Source organism: Aythya fuligula, chromosome 5 (genome assembly GCF_009819795.1).
Source record: "Aythya fuligula isolate bAytFul2 chromosome 5, bAytFul2.pri, whole genome shotgun sequence".
Taxonomy (NCBI): Eukaryota; Metazoa; Chordata; class Aves; order Anseriformes; family Anatidae; genus Aythya; species Aythya fuligula.
The window spans coordinates 14,040,336-14,054,969 of NC_045563.1; positions in this window are offsets into that span (position 1 = coordinate 14,040,336).

Genomic DNA, 14,634 nt, shown 5'->3' on the forward strand with positions numbered 1-14,634 from the left:
CAATTTGTGGTGTTCATGATAGAAATATAGGCACAGGAAGGATGTTTTTTTTATTCTCTTGTTGCACCAGGATCATTCTGAAGAACTAGATTTACCTGCCCATGAAACCCATGGCTTTCCCCATGCCCCCTGGCCCATGAAACCAGGTTTATGGCTAATATCTGCTAAACCAACAGAATATATTGATAAATTAGCTCCAGACTGTACTAGTGAGCTTCTCTGTTTACAAAAACGAATGAATCATTTATAGACGCAGTAGCGGTGGGGTGTCATCTGACCATTTTTCTATCGTTAATAACAGTGGAGATTGGTATTACATCCAAAACTAAGAGGAAAATTTTCTCAGTCTTTCATGTCTTTGATAAAGCAGTTAATAAACAAGAAAGGCACCTGATGAAATGTCAACACCTTCAGCAAGATCTAGACTTATGTGGCCACTGGACAATCCAAGAGAGGAGGTCTGGAAAATCCAAGAGAGGAAGTCTTCTATGGTCTTTACCCACAAACACAAGTATCAAAGAGCTAAGAGATTTTTATCTCAGAGCTTCGTCATCCAGTTCCCAGAAGACTCTGAGACAGTAGATTCAAATATACAGCATGGCCCCGAGTGGAAGCCAGATCAGCTCTTTATGATAAACTGTTCTGCTGGTCCTTGCACAGCTGTTTTCATTAGGACTGACCTTTAGAATGAGACAGGCAGATCTGCAGACTTTTAAACTAGGTTATTACTATTGAAAAGGGAAAAAAAAAAAATAAAAAAAAAAAATCCTCAAGTCAACTCAAACAGATGGGCCCCTCCATAAGAGTCCACATTTTTATTTTAATGTCGTGTATACCCAACATGAAAAGCAGCATGGATCAAATACATACATCTTCACCATTAAAGGTTCCTTTTTCATACACCTATGAGTGTCTCCACTTCCCAGGATTTCAACTGTCTGCACTGCCAGGGACCAAAAATAAAATTGTAATTGAAATACAGATAAGATAGAAACCTTTAATTTACCTTCTCCCTGAGCAACTTTTCCAGCTGCATCTGATATATTTTTCTTTTTCATGCCTGGGCTGGTGCAAAATTATCTTATCTACAGATAAAATATTTTAGGGATTTGGGGATTTCTTGTGCCTCAGGACAAAGGACAGTGTATGTGAGAAGATCACTGTCCTCTTTTTAAGGCAAAATTCCACCCTTATTGAAATTTCATTGTAACAGAAAAGTATGCTATTTCACTGCCATACTATCTGACATGCACTTTTAGTACAGGAGCACTTGAACATCAACAGCTGAATGTCAAGAACTGGTAGTAGAAAATGACATGAGTATCCTCCCAATAAACCCATTGGTCAGTTTTTTCAACTTTCTGATTTTTGCATAGAAATGAACATTTCAGCACACTACAGACTACATGCAAAACTAATTCCAGAAAAATAGGATTATGCTATAGCTTGCATATCTGATAACACTGGTTCTTTCAATATACCTCTGTGAGTCAATAAAGAATAAAACTGCAAAGTATTGAAAAGAGAGCACAATGGTATGACCCCCACTCAAGCCTGAAAATGAAACATTTTCAACTAAATCAATGTACTAGTTGGAATGGACTCCTGGAAGCAACTTTTAATAAAAATATATGTCTGCAAACCTTTGCAGATAACCAAAATACAGACTACAGCCAAGATCTGTAAATACAGTAAAACCTACTTTAAGGATTTTATCTTGATTTATAGCACCTGGTGATGCCAGTAACTGAGTTCTACATAATTTAATTTATTTTCTGGGCAACATTTTCAGAAATTATTCTTATGAAGTAGCTCAATACTGTCTCGTTATTTATTATTTTATATGTATTGATATCTTTGCTGTAGGTATCTTGCTTGATGTTTTCAGGTCTCAAAGCAACTATTTCTGAGTTATCTGCATCTTCCCATTAGACATAGGATCAGAACATCCCTTCTTCCCATTCCCACCCCCATTTTTCTTTATTCCATACAACTAATGATGTTTTAATTAAAAAATCTTTGAGGAAAGGACAATTATTACTTTTGTACAGCACCTAGCATAGTAAATTTTTCTCCTTAGATCATTGTGTACACATTGTGTACACACTGTGTACACTTTAGTACACTAAAACCATGAAAATGAATACATGTGACTAGTGCATAAGTTTCACTACTCAGGAAGGAAGCAGGGGAAGAAATGAAATTTCATCCAGTATCTCAGCTGGATAGCTGATGCTGCAGACTCCATAGCATCATAATTTCAAGTGATGAGAACAGTTGGAATAATATAACTTCACTGCTTGTACCTACACTCTTATTCCTGCAGATATGGACTCATATTATCACTTCCTCATGATGTTTGGCACCACGTAACTCCAATGTGAGTACCTGGATAACAAACAGCCCTGCTGCTTTAACTGTTTATGGTCTTTCCATGGTAGATCAGATTTTCTTCATTGCTCTCTGTAGCAAGAGCAACAAAGGAATACAAGTGAGAGAAAGTTCTCTCTCAAAGTCTTCATCAGGTTTCCCAGACACAAGTTCTGACACATTGAGTAAATACTTCTGCTCAGCCTTCATCCACGCATTCCTCTTTTGACCAGGAAGGTGGAGAGTAGGATGGAAAGGGATGACTGGAGGAGACATGCCAAAGCAGTGAAAGTAGAAAAATATTTTTCCTGCTGATAGACGCATGTAATAAATGATTGCTTTCTTCATAGAAAGATTGCTTTCTTCATAAACCAAACAGCTACATGCCTAATGTTTAACCCATATGTGTTGTTTTTACAAGTCTTTATGCATGAAAAAGCAAAATGTTTTAAAGTCCATGAATATTATCCTACAGTGCTTTTAGACCTTTTTGATAATGTGGTGCTTTGACTTCAGTCTTCCACACTTTAAACTATCATTTAACTTTTTCCTTGAGCCATCTTAGAATCAGTCCATGTTTCCTATTTATGTGCTAATGTGCTTCCTGAGCAGCCAAAAAGAGTCATTGCTGATTATTCGCACTCACTTGCACCTTAGTCAGTTAATAGCTGAAATAGAGAGAGAGGGAGAGAGAGAAAGAGGATAACATAAATGGATGAAGTTGGGGGAAAACTTTATGCAGAGAACAAGAAGAGCAAAAAGAAAAGACAAGAAAGAAAAGAAAAGAAAAGACAAGAAAGAAAAGAAAAGAAAAGAAAAGAAAAGAAAAGAAAAGAAAAGAAAAGAAAAGAAAAGAAAAGAAAAGAAAAGAAAAGAAAAGAAAAGAAAAGAAAAGAAAAGAAAAGAAAAGAAAAGAAAAGAAAAGAAAAGAAAGAAAAGAAAAGAAAAAAAAAAAAAAAAGAGAGACTATTCTTCCTCCTGCTGTTTCAGTGATAGCTATTAATGCATTTTAAAGTCTTCCAGATTGGTCTTAAGAAATCAGTTATCCTGGTCCTTGTTTCAGTAGAAAGACCCATGGGAGCTATTAGCAGTAATCTAAGTTAATAAACTGTAAACTAACTTTTTTGTTTGTTTGTTTTTTTTAAAGGAGGAAAAAACCCTACAACCTTTGACAAAATAATTGCAACAGCCAAATGCCAGTTAACAGTCACTTCAAGCCACTGGGGTGGAAAGAAGATATCTATAACCAGGTCACTTCCAACGAAACTGTTTGTTTTCTCTTATTTAAACTGCTCTTTTAAAAAAAAAAAAAAAAAAAAAAAAATTCTTTGCAAGCCATAAAATGTTTGAATAATGTCTGATGGAGCTTATCCACTGGCTAAAGTCTCCAGTTAAAATAAAAAGAGGATTTCGGGCTTGATTCACAAAACACTTATCTGCAACTTATACAGCCTTTTATGTAAGAGAAACAGGGCATTTGCATGCAAAAAGTAACTAGCACTCTGAATCCCAATATTTCCTATTCACAAAATAAAACCCATCATGTGCAACTCCTCTGATATCAGCTACGGTCTCTTGCCTACATATGTGAGGGAAAGGATAAAGTATATACCCAAATAAGGTTGTTTTGGGCTCTAGAGAGGCAGTTCCTCATTGTCAAAGATGCCATTATCTTCCCTTCCAGACAGCAGCACTATTGACATGAGCACAAGAGACTACTGTAGTGGCAGCTCCAGGTGAGTGTACAACTGGTCCTTCTGATGGTCCAAAGAACTAGCGGAGGGAAAATTGCACTTTGCAAACAATCCTCAACCTCTGTGTCTGTCTGACAGGATCATGGAATGGTATTTTTCTCACCTACATATTTTCAATAGAATTCACTTTTTTGATTTGTTTTGTTTTGTTTTTCCTTTCTATAACAAAAATCTAAAAATAAGTCCTTGAAAGTAAAATTAAATTTGGGTTAAATTTTCCCCTTGAATCAACCATTTTCAGCTAATGATATGTATGTAATTTACAAATATATTTGGTTGTCTGAATCTTTTACCTGAATAACCCTAATCTTTCATCTTCAGCTGAGAGTTAGAGAGATGTATTAAGAAGAAAGACCAAATATCTCAGTTCTGCTTCCTTCACACCAGCTTTATAGTACGGATCATTCTCATTTTGTGTTATGGGAAACACTAGATGGAACTTGCTTATTTGGATGTCTTCCACAAAGTTGTGAGGGGAGAAAGTACTCTAACCAGAGGGGAAGTTACTCTTAAGCAGAACACAGAAAACGGTCTGTAAAGGTACCACCTATAAATTCCCTTGGTACTGATGCTAGAAGGAATTGCAAGTGAAAGGGTGTGTCAAGGAAAAAATGCCTGGTCATCACCAAAGAGATATTGTTCTCATCATAACCTAAAGAACCTGACAAACTTGCCATTTAGCCTTGAGGAATCCAGGGGAATATAAGGCTAAAAGCTTTTTTTTGCTTCCCTGTTTTACTTACCCTTTTTCTCACATCCACATGTAGGCTGTATGGGCAGGCTAATTCCCCTCACCCTGCCCCCCCCGGCATATTTAATTTCTGTTCATTGGATAACAGCTGGCTGATGTTCATCCAAGAGTTTTAAGTAGCCTTCTATGGGAGAGGAAAAGATGGGGATAATTCCTAGCTGGTCACACATTCCTGGGCTGCACCTGTTTTGGTATTCCTGCAATATACAACAGCAATGAAGTTACAAATCGTTATGTGTTGTTCAGTTGATTAACTCTGTGTTTGTATTGCATCCAGAAAAATGGGGCCTAGTTACAACCTGGACTTAGAGCATTGCTGCCCTAAATACAATAGCTATATAAATAATGAATAAGTTGAGGCCCACTGGTTCATTAAATTGCATAGAAGACCCCATTAATGTACTCGTTTTCCCTAAAAAAAGCTTTACCACAGTGCATGGAAGCAAATGTTTTAGGAGGACAGAAGAAATGCTGTTCCTATTTTGTTCAAACATTATCTGTAGTTAGTCATGTCTAACAAATCATACTGCAGCCCAGCTTAGCCTTGGTGAAACACTATTTAAGGCCATGATATCACAGGGAAAATGGTCCTTATTCATTTATTATATGAGAAAGTTTGGGCTTTTGACCGATATTTGTTTTATTAGGCTGCTACAATAACAAACGCTTTGCACCAAGGGTTTGCACATAAAAAGAATGTATTTATGCCCCAATTCAGGCAACAGGGCTATAGACATATAATAGCCAAACTCTGCTGCTTACATGCCTCATGAGGCAATCCAAGCAGAACACCTTCCTCAGGGATATTTAATACCCAGAACAGCAAACAAAATAAACTGAGCAGTATGGGTGAAATTTGAACTCTACCCCGAATCTATGGTAAGTCTCCTCCTGACTGTGATGGAGGCATGACACCAGATACACATGCTATGAAGGACCTGTGATGATTTGTACGGGTTTAGGGCAGGCCAGGAGCATCTGCTAAAACAGGGCCCTCCAGTTCCCTGCAGCTGTCTTTCATCCAGCTTGCAGACATAAGGCTCAATAGAAAACCCATCAAAATCAATGGGGTCTTTCGATTGGATGCTGCTGGTTTTGGATTAGGACTACACAGAGAAGGCAAATCATCATTCTTCCTTATTAAAGTATTTAACAATTGTCCTTTAATAACACTAATTTAATATACACTGAATATGGATAAAATGTTGGTTATACATATTTCCATCTGGCTCATACCCTGTGGAAGCACATCTCAGACTTTAGATAGCTCTTCCTGGGCGTTGAATGTTTTGCACTTCTTGTTGACTCGGGCCATTAATGTTAAATTATCTACAAGGGCCCGTTTGTTTTTAAAACTCCCCAGCCTGCAAGTGAGCATGCAGATTTTAAACTCTGATTCTAGAAGTCCGAAGTTTTCTATGGGGATTATTGCATTTATACATCACAGCCAATCCAAGAGCTTCTAAAGCCTTCAAACAACTGACACCATATGTCTGGGTACAATGGAATCTACAGAATTATCAGCAACAGCAAAAATGTCTCATTACACACCGAGAGCTACAAACACATAACAAGTATATTGAGTAGCATGTATGCTTGCAGAGAAATTAATCGACTCAGATGCATACAAAGGGATTTCCAAAGTGCTAAAAACATATTTCAGTGAAGAAATGCACTATGCCAGGCTGTGATTTGCAATATAATAAATAATCCTCCAAAAATTCACTTAACTTTCACTCTGTCTAATGTGAGGCTTCACAGATTGTACAGAATATGCTTTGTGTGACACAACATACAGAAAACAGCACATGAGAAAAAAAAATTTTCTTTTTCAGGTCAATAAAAAATGTTCCCAGAATCCTGGCAAAATCCACAGAATGCATTGTATTTGTATTTACTCTATTTACTTGTTTGTCACATGCCTGCAGAATTCTACCAAACACTCACCTCAAATACTTAGCAACGTCTACAAAATTATGGCTGTGTTTTTAGAAGGGGTAGGGAATATCAAGTGATGATTCACATCTAGAAATCTGGTTTCATAAAAAAAATTAATAATAATAATAAAGGAAAACAGGATAGGAAAGCACTAGCATTATTTATTCAGTTATTATCATACAATCTGGACTAAGTCATAGGAAGAGAAATTATATGAGCAAGTTAAAAATAGTGAGATATAAACGGAAATAATAATGGATAATAATAAATGGTAATTAGCAGCATTTTTCACTGCAATATCACCTTTTATCCACAATTGCAGCAGTACCTTAAAGAAACACATTATGAATCCTGAACCCCTGAATATTTTATTTCAACCAAAGAATGAATAGTTTGTAGATAAAAAATGTGGGTATTCCTTAGAGTAAGTTCTTCTAACATGGAACACATGGTCCTAATCCAGCAGAAAAGATGACCCCTCCAGCATTTCTGTGAGTGGTACATACATGTATCACTAACCCTTACAAGGAAAGTGGGGAATAAAAAGGTTAAATACCTTGTAGATTTTGTTCCTTGATTTTTATTTTTTATTTTTTTTTTAATGAGAACAGTATTAATTTGATCTGCTTTTTAAATGAAATCAAACATTTTTTGAAAGTGTGTCAATTCTTACAAAACTTTAATCTTTTGTGAAAACTCATCATACCCATGATCTTTTTGTTTGTGATTATTTTTGGTTTTATTTTGATTCACTAAACAGGTACAATTTTACTTTTAACAACCTAAAATGACTTTCTAGAAAGCTGTGGGCTAACTAGTGACCAAGTTTAGTTCTCAAGAAAAATAAATAAATAAATAAATGTAACTCTTCACTCTCTTTTAGTCACTCTTTAAAGTCTGTTGTGGATTTTAATCAAGAGACAGATGTTAGACCTTCTAGTTCCAGACTGAACAGTTCATCCTATAATGCCAAACAGGAATCTCTCTTTTTCACTTTCACCTTAAATGGGGATAACAATAATTATATACCCTGCAAGAGTAATCCATAGATTTTTCTGTAGATTAGATCATAGATCATTTCTGTAGATTTCTGTAGATTTTTTCTAAACATTGTTATTAAATAATAATTCTAGTTAACCAATTAGAATTATTGCATTGTGTAAGTGCTGTAACTATCACTGATAGGAAATACCAGAACTTGTCTGAGTCTTCATACCCAAGTGTGAATTAAATAGCTAAAAATATATTTGTTTTTCCTTTGATGCTTTGTATATCAAAATCTTAATTCAAGTCCTTAAATACAGACTTAAAACCAAGCAGAATAAAAGTTAAAAAAAAAACTACATAATTGTTGAACCAAGGCACAGAAGTAAAAGAGCTTATTATCACAGGAAGTAAGTAAGTTTTCCACATTTTCTGACCTTTGACCAGGATATGAAAAATGCTATAAAGAATATGTCTAATCCCAAAAGATTCTTGGACACAATCTGCAACATGAAGAATTAAGGATTTATAAAATAATTATAAAAACTATAGGTGTTCCTAACTGAAGAAACAATTTTTTAATGGGAATTTCCTACTTTAATGGGAATTCAGCATTGCTTTGTTAACTGGTACCCATTAGCATGTACTGCTGTGACTATTGTTGAAGTGAAAATTTTCTTCTACTAACTGCAATTTGTGAACATACTGCAAGCCAATCTTGGGAAACACACACACAAATCATTTCACGCTGGATAGAGAAATTCTGCAGAGAAGTGTAAGTCGCACCTTATTTGTACTCTATCAGTAGGACACGCCTAGGTTTGTGCACAGCAATAACAAATTTCCTTAGATCCTTTGTCAGTGTCCTGGAACCAAAAAGATAAACAACCATCCTACTCACATGGCAACAAATATGTAACAGTAAAGGGTTCAATTTGGCCCTTGACAAGAAGGCAAACAAATATTTATACATGAAGAGATGTTTCATTGACCTCTCCAACCTGATCAGCCAACAGTGACCTTGACATACAGATCTACGAACTGCATATTTTCTGATTACTAAAATGGAGATGCAAAAATGACCATCTGCATTTGTTTTACAGAGCCCTGAAGATTTTGTTTTTATTCTTTGCAAATACATTTCTTTATTGTTTATGTTTGATCAGCATCTAGTCTGTCCTGGCTGACTAGCTGGCTGGCCTCCCCAGATCCTGCAAGTCCAGGGTGCAGCTCCCACTGACACTACAGGCTGGGGAAAAATTATCATTTGAATTACCTTTTAGAATATAGTTAGACTGGATGCTAAGGAAACAAACTTTTACTAGAAGGAAGAACACAGACCTGAATGGGTCTTTGTTCCAAATTCAACATGCAACATTTTTGACACAGCAATGGACAGGGCTGCCCTGTTTTACACAAAGTGTTGCAGCCCTCTACAACTCATCCTCCAATGAATACTCAAGAATACATCTTCCAGAAGATACATTCCTTCTTCTGGAGGATGAGGCAGCTGTACCTGACTGTCAGTCTGGCTGCTTTGTCTCCAGAGGTGGAAGGCCATCTTGGTTATCCTCCACACCATGCAGCTCTACCTTTGATGTGTTGTCACACAGGTCAGAAAGGCTCTCACATTTCCAGGCAGTGTTGTGAGCACAGACTGGTATGCAGAAGCCACGTTTTTACTTGAAAAGGGACTGAGCCAGCCTCCTCTCCTGTCACAGGGCAGTGCTGCATCTCTGCAAATGCTATTTCTTTCCTGCAGCTCACTCCTAAAGCAGAGAGGAGGTATTGGAGGGGTCTTCTCGCTTCAGAATGAATAAATCAATCACACCACCAGAAAAGGCACAAACCTAACATGAAATGTTATTGGAGAAGAAAACTAAACACTACAAGTTGACCTTTACCACTAAGATCTTGAAAGAAGATGATCCTTCACACAAAACAAAAATGTACAAGATTTTCTACTCTTGCTACACAGTGATGCTACAAAAGAGGGTCAGAGGGGAGCCTAGATGAGCTACACATTCACAGAGAGGGGAATTTCCCTTGCAGTGACCACAACGAACGCATTTTCTGAACCAAACATAAGCAGAGAGCAAACACCTGCATTTCTGATATTGAAGGAAAAGCAAAATGGAACCATAAACCTGAACTCTTTTAGTTCTAACATTTTAGAAGGAAAAAATGTTTTGCTACAATTCAGTCTTCTAATAAAATTTACTTTCTTTCCAAGGCTACTTTTGGGACCAAAAATAGAAATCCGATTTACCTAAACGTGTAATTTTGATGGAAGTGCTGGTGATTCTATATATTGGTTTAGAATTTAAAAAAAGCTCATCTAAGCAACAGTGTCTTAGAAGTAGACTTTCCTTATTGCACAGGCATTTTTATTTGCCCTGGCCATTAGGATTTTCAGGTGCATTAGTATAAGCTAGAAAGCCACCCAATGAAACTACTGGAGAACTCTTGACACTGTATGGTATAGGCTATTTCGAGAAACTATATATACAATTCAGATCCTCTGCAACCATGCAGATACTTTTTTTTTTTTTTTTTTTTTTTTTTTTGTGGTGCAGAGTTGATAATACTGTGGGTTTGCACGCTTTTAATACAATGCGCAAATGAAAAAAAAAAAAAACTTCTCAAACATTGTTTTTGTTTTTATTTTCCTTTTTTTTTTTTATTGTTTCTGATATCCCTACATGTTGCAGATAAGAAAATCCTTCCTGCATGCTCTACGCACAAGTAATTGGTTCCAATGGATTTCTGGATATGTAACTGGGGTAAAGGCTCCAGACTTACCCATTAGATTGCCATAGCAAGAAATTACTTTGTATATTGCACTTCATGATTCTTCTTTTTATTTATTTTTTTTTTATTATAACTGCTTCTATATTCAGGTTATCTTGGAATATTGAAACCTTGATTTGAATCTTAATCAAAGTCCATTGTTTATTTGATTTCCTTCTTGCATATTCACTTTTATTTTTTCTTAGAAATGTTAAGGAAATACCTATTCCATTTTAAAAACATGTTTATGATATTTGAGTGTTTTTGATGCTCAAGATATTTGAGTATCAGCCTTTGATGCTTGTCTCAGCATTCTTTACCCTTCTGTCACAAGTGAGACAAAGTAAATGACAGTAGGATCGGAGCATCTACCCAACTTGGTTATCTCACAAACCCATTTACACACTTCCCTTCGCAGTATTAAATTAATTTTGATTTCCTTTGCAAGCAGGGATCACTGATGGATCACTGCAGAACGTTGTGTTGTTCAGTACTTGTCCTGGAAATTTCTTGGCATGTGTTATCACCTCCTTGATCTCCCAGATCAAGAATCTTCCATAATCCTTCCTCCAGCCACCTTATCTCCAGCCCCTCCCCCACTTTTTTTTTTTTTTTCTCCTGAGAGCACTTCTTTTTGAGAGCCTTTGTTTTAGCACCAGCTCTGCCTCCTGGAATACAACCCCCCCATTTTCCTAATCTAGACAATCTTTGTGCAGAAGCCCAACTGCAGAGCAGACGTCTATTTGGTGGTTGTGTTTTGTTCCTCTTTATTAACTGGAGGATTCAAGATGGACCAATTTTGTTTAGACCAGGCATTACCGAAATATACAGCCAGCCCATACAGATAGCAGCTAGCAAGTGGGAGGTTTCTGCTTGAGATTTCAAAAGTTCAGACGTTCACCCTCATACACACACATACACCCTGTTACCTGTTGCCTGTTCATATTCATAATTTAAGCTCTCTTTTTGACTGACGTGCCATTTTCGCATTCTCCTGCTTTCCCTGTGTTGCAACATGCAACAGTGGCAGGGTGGAGCCATGCTGTTAGGCCTGATCTTGCACGGTACAGATTGTGCTCTTGTTGGAGAAAATGGAGGCTATTCCAAAGACCTCAGAACAGCAGCAGCTGTATTCAAGGCAACATACTGCTGGAGGTGGGATGGCCTCAGCCACCACAGACCTGCCCCTGGCAATGCAGGTACATAGCGAGGCCTGCAAGCTTTGGCCTCCACTCCCCCCAGTAACAGCGAGAGGACTTGACCCACCACACTTAAAAACCGTATGAGTAACACCAATGAAATGTATTCTATGGTAAAACAGTCTTGAAGGACTCATGCTAAACAGGAGTTTATGTTAGTGTCACTGTGTGGGTTTACAGCCCGACTGTAATTGCAGAACTGAGGCCTAAGGTTCATTTCGTGATTATCACTTTAGGAGATATACACAAATACCAATATTGCATTTATTAACCGAGGGATCATGTGAAGAGATAAGAGAGAAAAAAAAAAAAAAAAAAGAGAGAGAGAGAAAAAAACAAGATGTCTACTTTCCTGATCATGGTTAACTAGCGACGCCCAGGGTACAAAACAACAAAACCACACAAAGTTGCCTTTATCTGAACAGATAACTTTACGTAGGTCTGTGGTCAAAGCCCACGGGGGCTTTACTGTAAAGCTCAGTAAGAAAACATATTCTTCCTTTTGATGTCTAACACTCTTACTACATAACATTTCTAGCATCTTTTTTTTTTCTTTTCCTGCAATAATATTCACAATCTTCACTAATATCCCTTTCGTTCAAAGCTGAAAAGAAGAGAAAAATTAAATAAAGCACCATGGAGAGAAACTTAAATGGAATAGGGCATAAAAATTCAGGACATCTATGTTTGATGCCATTATTAAAAAAAAAAAAAAAAAGTAGGAGGAAGAGGATGACAAAGTGAAAAGAAAAAAAAAAAAAGCAGCAACCCTGTTATGTGAAGATTACATTTAAAAATAACCAACTAACAGTCTGCACTTTTCAAAAGACTGACGTCCTGAAACGCATTTAGATTGATGCAGCCTGAGCCTGAAGTTCTCTTGCTGAGTAAACAGTCAAGTGTTCTTAATAGGAATTGCAGTTTCTCAACATCTGTTGGGGAAAAGGGAATGGTGAAACAACAATTTAGATTGAGATTGGTTTTGTTAAATGCATTTAAATTCCAAGATTAGTGGTGTTCTTTCTTTTTCAATTAGCATTTACTTGCAGAAAGGTTACAGATGAAGGGGCTGAGAAGGAGTTCTTTGGGGGAGGGGGTTAGCTCCCAGGGCAGTACAGAACACACTAAAACCACGTAACACAGAGTATCATAGGATTTCAACACAAACTTACAACTTATGCAAAAGTGAGTGCCTTCAGAAAGCTCTAGAAAGGAGTAAATTTAAAAAAAAAAAAAAAAAAAAAAAAAAAAACAATAACCGTGACTTCAATTTGTGAGCTCCTAAAAATCAAGCTGGAATTCATACATGAAAATATATATATATTATTATTGCCTTTCAAAGGAATTTTCCAGCCCATTCATTCTGCAATTTCCCATGCTGATTAGACTGTGAGAGGACTGTGCCTTCTTAGGGGTCACAGAAAGGTAAAAAGAAAGAAAGGATATAAGAAAAGTCCTACCTGCTTTGCTGCATTTCAAAAAACAAGCTCTTTTTATGAGAGGAAGATTCTTTTAGCCCCATGAAGCAGTTGTTGCAGTTCTGGGGAAACTGAAACGGTACTAAAACCTAGAATGTTCTGAATTGTCTCACCCTATTTCAATCTGGAACCTATGTCAGGGCTTGAATCACCATTCTTGACTGTGGCTGTTGCAACTGCTCTGATTTCAGCTTAAAGATGAAGTGATGAATAAAATTATCAAGCCTATACCATGAAGAGGATTGTTTTATTGTTGTTGTTGTTTGTTTGTTTGTTTTCAAGTACTGTACTGTCCTTTTTATCTGTAGGAGTTGTTACTGTGCTATTGCTTTGGCTTTTCAAGTTTTCTGTCACTGATCTTTATAATATCTGGAATCAGGGAGTTCTGTATGTTTGCTTCATTTACAACATATCAGATAATTATTCTTTTTTTTTTATTGAAAAATCATGGAAATATATATGTTATTCCTTAGCCAATGACAATGTACTCAGAGCTGGACAAAATTTTTCAGTCCCTGACTGAACACCTGGGAAATATGAAAAGAAATGCAAAACCAAATAAAGCCCTACTCAAACAGAGTACATTTGGAAATCCAAAGCGAAAGTAAAGCTGTAAATATATGTATATATATATATATATTTCACTGCAAATTCAACAATGTTCTATTCTAAACACTTACTCCAAAGCACCAGTAAATCAACCAGAAGAGTCCTGTTGGCTTTGCTGGTTAAGTGTAAGAAGCATCATAATGGGTAACAGACACGTTAGTATCAGTACAAATACGTTTGCTGTTCTCTTTGCTGCTAAAGCAATGTCAGCTTAGAGGAGTTCTGTTTAAATCTCTCTCTGGATATTTAAAACTAGCTGAGATTGATTGCACTATTTATTGATCTCATTTATATTGTCTAGGAGATTTCAACCTAATGTTAATCTGATGAAGTGCAGATGAAGTAGGTTGTGTTGGTTAGCAGTGTGTACTTTATTGCACAGAGCCGTTAGAGGACTGGTGTGAACAGAAGGTGAGAGTAAATGAGTGTACAGTTAGACTTGTGGAATATTTAATTCTCTAATCACAGGTAGACATGATCACAAGAGACTTTACAGGAAATTGGACTTTGGACTCGCTCTTTTAAAGGGAGAGTCCCCCACCCTCTTTTCTCCTTGGAAACCTTTGGTGTTTTTTTCTGTGCCTGTCTCACCTTTCAAAACACAGATAGTAACAGGCATGTCGTCTGCTTTCTGCTTTACATCCTTGTCTCCAGTAGGCCTCTCCATCATATGTAAACACCGTTCAGCTTACCCTCTCATTTCAGCATTATAGCTATGACCTTGGTGTGGTAGTCTGCTCACCTACCATAAAAACAGAGCT